Here is a 6,319-nt window from a genome sequence, read left to right as displayed (position 1 = left end):
ACTCACTGCACTAAAAAACCATCTGATGTAGTCACTGCTATTTTATATCAAGAAAATACCATACATACCTATGAAAGGTTAAGAAATCCAGCTAAGAAAAATAAAAAAAATAGCAACCCACACATCCCAAATCATAGATTTCTTAGTCGTATGTTTACCCAAATATTTAACAAGTACCATTTTTCCATACCATCCATAAAACTCAATTCCTCCTAGAATTATTTAAACTAAATAGTTACCCCTGCCCTAGAAAGTTCGTTAAAACACGATAGCCTTATTTATAGTGAAGCATTCTCGTTAAATTGACAATACAATTGCAAATTTAAACATAGGATGTATTAATCAACGTGCAATTACTGATTTAAATAATTTAAAAATCAATTACCCAAGGATTTAAGGGACCGATACTTCAAATAATGTCTCAGTTAGGCCTGTTTATGATTTTGAAAAAAATAAAAAATTTAATAAAAAAAAAGAGTTTTTGAACCAAAAGTAAAAATTTTAATGTACTCTTAATGATTTTCAATCAGTAGTAGTAAAAAGAAGTTTTATGTAGATTAAGCTATGATGTACTTAATAACTATTAATTATTAAATTTATCTTTTCAGTTTGTTTAGTTTCTGTTCCACTTCATTAGATCAAGTAGGTTTTTTGACGATTTGACGATTTGTTCAACCATGTCCTATTCAACTATAAATGGTGACTGATGTTGTTTATATCCATATTCAGAATCCACAAATAAGAAGGTAAGTAAGGAGCAACACTGTTCAATAGTAACCAAAACTCTAAAAAATGGAATTTTGATATCCATGGATACATCAATAGAAATATAACAATAGTAACCGTAACTCTAAAAACTGGAATTTAGATATCAATGGATACATCAAAAGAATCATATTTTTATGCTGATTTGAAATATATAAGTTATTTAAAATCTTTAAATTTAGTTTTACCAATCAAAAGTTATGTACATGAGAAGATGTTTTACCAATCAAAAGTTACGCGCCTGAGAAGATTTGCATTATTTTTTGAATAAAGGAGGAAACTCACTCTAAAAGTCAGTGAATTTTAATCAAAATCATACCGTTCGATTCAGTGTACTTTTCAGAGCTAGATTTCTTAGTCTTTCGTTGGTGTGCGTGTTGTCTGAAATCTCTGATTTGGGATGTGTGGCTTGCTATTTTTTTTTTTACTTTTCTGAGATGGATTTCTTAGATTTTCACAGGTGTAATATATAAGTTTTTTTTTGTAACTCTAATAAGTTTTATCGCTTGTTTTTTTTTTTTTTTTTTTTTTTTACTTAAATTAAGGACAAAAATTAATATTTTTTAAAAAATTTCGTGGTAAGGACCTGTAATTAAGGAGCGACAATTTTAAATATTAACCGAAACTAAAAAAAATGGAATTTTGATAGCCATGGATACACCAATAGAAACATATTTTTATGCTGATTTCAAATATATAATTTTTTTATTTATTTAATTATGTAAACGATCAAATGTCTGTCTCATCCTTAACTTGTTACTCTTTATTGTGAAGTTGGTTTTTTTTTCCAATTTTTTAAAGAAAATAAGTTAGAATGAAAATCAAGAATTTAGCATATTTTAATTTTAAAATTAAAAGTATTCATATGAACGAAATAGGCTTCTTAATAATTTAATCTACTTTTAATTTCAGAGTTCTGTAATGAAACCCGAAGGAGGATTGTACTATCCCCATAACCCCGACGATATAGTCAAAGACGACAGATGCTATTGGTGTAAGCAGCAGAACTGGTTTTTGATATGGAGAGATATATATCGATATGAATCAACATATAAGTGTAGAACATGTAAAAAATATACATTACTTTGTGGTTTTCATCACGATAGATTATATATTTTTATATAAATTAAATAAAATCAATAAGTTCTTGCATTTGAACCTTTGATTATTGATAATACTAGAAAGGTAATAGATTAACCCTCCGACTCACCCCTCCCCCACCTATCAGACCATCTTCCTCCCGAACACGTCTTTATACTACCATAAACAATACTTTATGTAAACAGTGGGCCAAGTTCATAACTTCAATGAAAAATTCCTCCATGGAAAGATCCTCCCCACGTAACCCTCCGATTCACCCACTCCCAACTACCAGACAAAATTCCCCCTTAAAACTTCTGTATATGATCACAATGTATATAATTGTGATGGTTCTATAAAATCAGTTTCCAAAGTTCAATTATACAAGATTTATTGATTCGAGTATGCCTTCAATTCATCAACACTAACCACTTGGGATTCTTGATGATATTTGTGTTTAATAAGCTCAAATTATGTCTTCTGTTCAGAGCCGATAAAGTGTGCTGGCACTGTTTGACCCATTTAACACCTTGGATGCAAAGCCTTCCTTTCAAAAGACATCAATTTAACCAAGTGTTCATGCGCAGCTTGCAAATTGGGATATAGAAAGCGATATTTATCTTTAATATTAAAAAAAGGGGTAAGAATTTGGGGACTTAACTTGTAATTATAAAGCATACGACTGGTAAGTTGTAACTTAGTTTTTATCATAAATACAAAAAAATAGGAGTCGGCTTGAATTTATTTGAGACGCTAAGGCCAGGGGGTTAGGGGTTTTGAACCCCCGAAATGTTTGTCCGCTCGTAAAACCGTAACAAAAATGAAAACAAATAAAATTTTGATGCCTTTTTACCCACCCCCCACAAAAAAAAGATCCTGGAGACGACATTGTGAAGGGCCTAATTAGTAAAAAGTTCGAACAACTAGTAAACAATACAAAATTTCTGGTGGAGATGAGTGAAGCATAAAAAGCTTAAAAGGGTTGTCGATACTTGTGCATTATATCTTACCCACCACTATAGACTGTATACGGAAGCACTAAAGGAAACCAAACAAACGGGTATTTGCAATAGAGAAATGGATCAAAGTGTGGATCAAACCACAAAGTGTGGTTTTTCATGCGTTTACAATATTTAAACTATTGTTTTTTGTGGTTTAGGGGGGGAGGGAGGTACCTTGGTTTGGTTAGGTTACCCCACTCCTAATGTGCAAATATAAAGACAAAATTTGGGTACTGGTGCACTTAATGATACACAGGAAAGTTGTCAAGTTTGTTTAATGCTAATCAAAAAAATTAAAGAGGATGAATATATAATAGTTTAGAAACAAATTTGGGATATATATTTGCACATTAGGGGCCGGGGGGTAAAGCATAGCATATGTTAAATACGTAACGTAACCTAGGTACCTCCCCCCCCCCACCTAAACCCCAAAAAACAACAGTTTAAATATTGTGAATTCATTGAGAAACCACGCTCTTCGATCAATTTAGACAGCAATTATCCGCTTTACGGGTCTCCATGTCTGCATTCCTTGGACAGTCTATAGCGATGTGTACCAATTACTGCAACAGTACCCAAATTTGCTTCTAAACTATTATATTTGCATCCTATTTTATTTCATTAGCTTTAACCTAACTTGACTTATTTCGTGGGCAAGGTATATTGCACAAATAACGGATCGTCTCAAAAGAGCTTCTTTAAACTAGTTCGGCTCTAAGGAAATGACCCGGGAGACACGGAATGTTAATCAGAGAATGTTTGTTGAAATTAGCTGCATCTCAAGGCAACTAGTGGTGACGAAAATCCGCGGATTTCACAGAGGGAAAGGTTAAAATAGACGTTTGGCGAATCTGGTGGAAGAAAAAACGATTTAAAAGGTAGAATTTTCTTAGCATTAGTATAAGTTGAAATTATAGTAAAAGAGTTTTTATTAAACATTTCCCTCCCTTGAGAAATTGGGTACTCTTATGTTAAACGTACTCTTTTATATACTGCTAGTTTGGTTAATGCTAATGAAACAAAATAGGATGAGTAGCCTATATAATAGTTTAGAAACAAATTTGGGCTATATATTTGCGTATTCGGGGTGGGGGGTAAAGTATACCATTAGTAAATACGTAACCTAACCTAGGTACCCCCCCCCCCTAAACCCCAAAAAACAACAGTTTAAATAGCGTATACACTATGAAAACCAGGCTATACATTGCATTACCCTACAGCGGTGTCTTGAATTAAACCGTCAAAACAGGTTTTTCGTGACTGGTTTCCATTGCAGTATATAAAAGATACGTTTAGCATAGGAATACCAGAAATTGTATTGTTGCTAATGGACGATTGTGGCTTAAGAAGGATATTGTGTGTATAGGTGAGCGCAAGGCCGTATCCCGGGGGGGGGGTAATGGTTTAGAACCCCCCCCCCCCCCAAAATATTTGTCTGACTCGTAAAAACCGTAACAAAAATGAATATAAACAAAATTTTTATGAGTTCTTTGAAGTTTTTTGGTAAAATTCTACTTGAGCTATCTTGGAAAGGGGTTAGGGTAAGAAAGTGAAACAGGGATGGGTCAACAGGCTAAAGTATGTCCCGGGAAGGTATTTTGAAGTACCTACCGTTACTCCTTCTCCCTCTAGAGGGTCCTGGCCTTTGATGACCTTTAAAATCTGTGTTATAAAAGTGAAACCTTGCAACATAGATCTTATGCTTGAACGAAGTACAACAAAATTGTTTTCAGCTTCACAACTTGGCTCAATCCCAATTTATAAGGTTTTAAAGATATGCATTTACATTTCCAAAATTTGAAAAAAAACACATTGATATGGCTTAAAATTCTACTCAAATAACAGGAATTGCATGTTCAGAACTAAAGCCAGAGAAAAAGAAACCGATAATTGAAAATTAAGGTAAAATATTGTTTTGTCAAGATTTCAATAGGTATAGGACCTGTCATGGAGGCAAATTTCAGGACCGTCTAGAGGGAGAAGGAGTGGAGCTGGGTACTTCAAAATACCTTTCCGTGGCACACTTCGGTAAATTTTTCGCAGTTCATATTATTGACCTACGAATAAAGTGAATAGGCCTATACCACTCGATGCCTTTTTTTTATGCTCTTTCCAAATCTAATAATCATTTTTGTCGGAAATGAAGTTTACCCCCACCCCTATATACACCAATTCAGGGTATATATTTGCACATTAGGGGGGGAGGGGGTAAAGTTTATACTTACCACTCATTTGCATCAGAAATGAATTTTACCCCATTCCCACACCCTAATGTGCAAATTTATACCCTTAATTGGTTTATATAGGGGGAAGGGGTTAAATTAGTTTGCGGCAAAAATGATTACTATATTTGGAAAGAGCATAAAAAAGGCATCGGGTGGTATGTTTACTTTATTTGTAAGCCAATAAAATGAATAAAATGCCTTTTTTATGCTCTATCCAAATCATTTTTGCCGCAAATTAATTTCCCCCTCCCCCCTATATAAACCAATTAAGGGTATAAAGTTGCACATTAGGGGGTGGGGATGGGGTAAAATCCAGGTAAATTTTTACCAAATCATATTATTGACTTACGAATAAAGTGAGTATACCACTCGATGCCTTTTTTTATGCTCTTTCCAAATATAATAATCATTTTTGTCGGAAATGGATTTTACCCCCACCCCTATATACCAATTTAAATTTCTTTCTGATGCAAATGAGAGGTAAGTTTAAACTTTACCCCCCCCCCTAATGTGCAAATATATGGCATATATAGGGGTAGGGGTAAAATTCATTTGCGGCAAAAATGATTATTAAATTTGGAAAGAGTATAAAAAAGGCATCGAGTGGTATGTTTACTTTATTCATAAGTCAAATATATGAACAGCAAAAGATTTACCCATACTTTAGCCTGTACTCCCATCCCTGAAAGTTTCATTTTCCTAACCTAACCCCTTTCCAGGGTAGCCAAAGTAGAATTTTACCCATACTTTAGCCTGTAGACCCATCCCTGAAAGTTTCTTTTTCCTAACCTAATCCCTTTCCAAGATAGCCAAAAGTAGAATTGTACCAAAGCTTTATCTAAAGTTAAATTCCTTAAAGTTTCACAATTCATGCGTCACGAAATTTTTCTTTTAAAGTCTAGCGTAAAATTTAAACACAAGCTGATCTGCTTTGACTCGTTAAACATTTTACCTTTATTCTCTTATTTCCCAACATTTGTCACCAACTGCAAAAACCCGACTGACTACCTCCTGACTCACGCCGATTTAAAATGAATTAGCTCTGCGCAATTGTGGTGAAAATAATTTCATTCGACAGCGTCTCTCAAACTAGTTTGACTTCTTCAGCTTGGTATGAGTTGAATTCTATTCTTAGACTGCCCTCATGAAAACATAATATTTTTGGATAGAATAAATTAATTTTTAAGCGAACTTTAGGTTATTTGTTTAATTTCAGATACGTCCATTTATTTAGGACAAAATAATTGT

The 6,319-nt window shown here is 33.6% G+C and overlaps 1 protein-coding gene across 1 annotated transcript in view; it reads right to left on the bottom strand.

The window, feature by feature from the left end:
• The window catches only part of LOC148947851 (uncharacterized), a 70,468-nt gene extending 64,382 nt beyond the window's left edge, over positions 1-6,086 (bottom strand). Inside the window, exon 1 of the mRNA XM_089095489.1 lies at positions 6,024-6,086. The gene's annotated coding sequence lies outside the window, so the exon portion shown is untranslated. The remainder of the gene's footprint in view (positions 1-6,023) is intronic.
• Positions 6,087-6,319: the final 233 nt, after the last annotated feature.

This window comes from Artemia sp. Qi Xiang Cuo, chromosome 10 (genome assembly GCF_049724085.1).
Source record: "Artemia sp. Qi Xiang Cuo chromosome 10, ASM4972408v1, whole genome shotgun sequence".
NCBI classification, from domain to species: domain Eukaryota; kingdom Metazoa; phylum Arthropoda; class Branchiopoda; order Anostraca; family Artemiidae; genus Artemia; species Artemia sp. Qi Xiang Cuo.
This window is presented reverse-complemented; position numbering and strand designations above follow the sequence as displayed.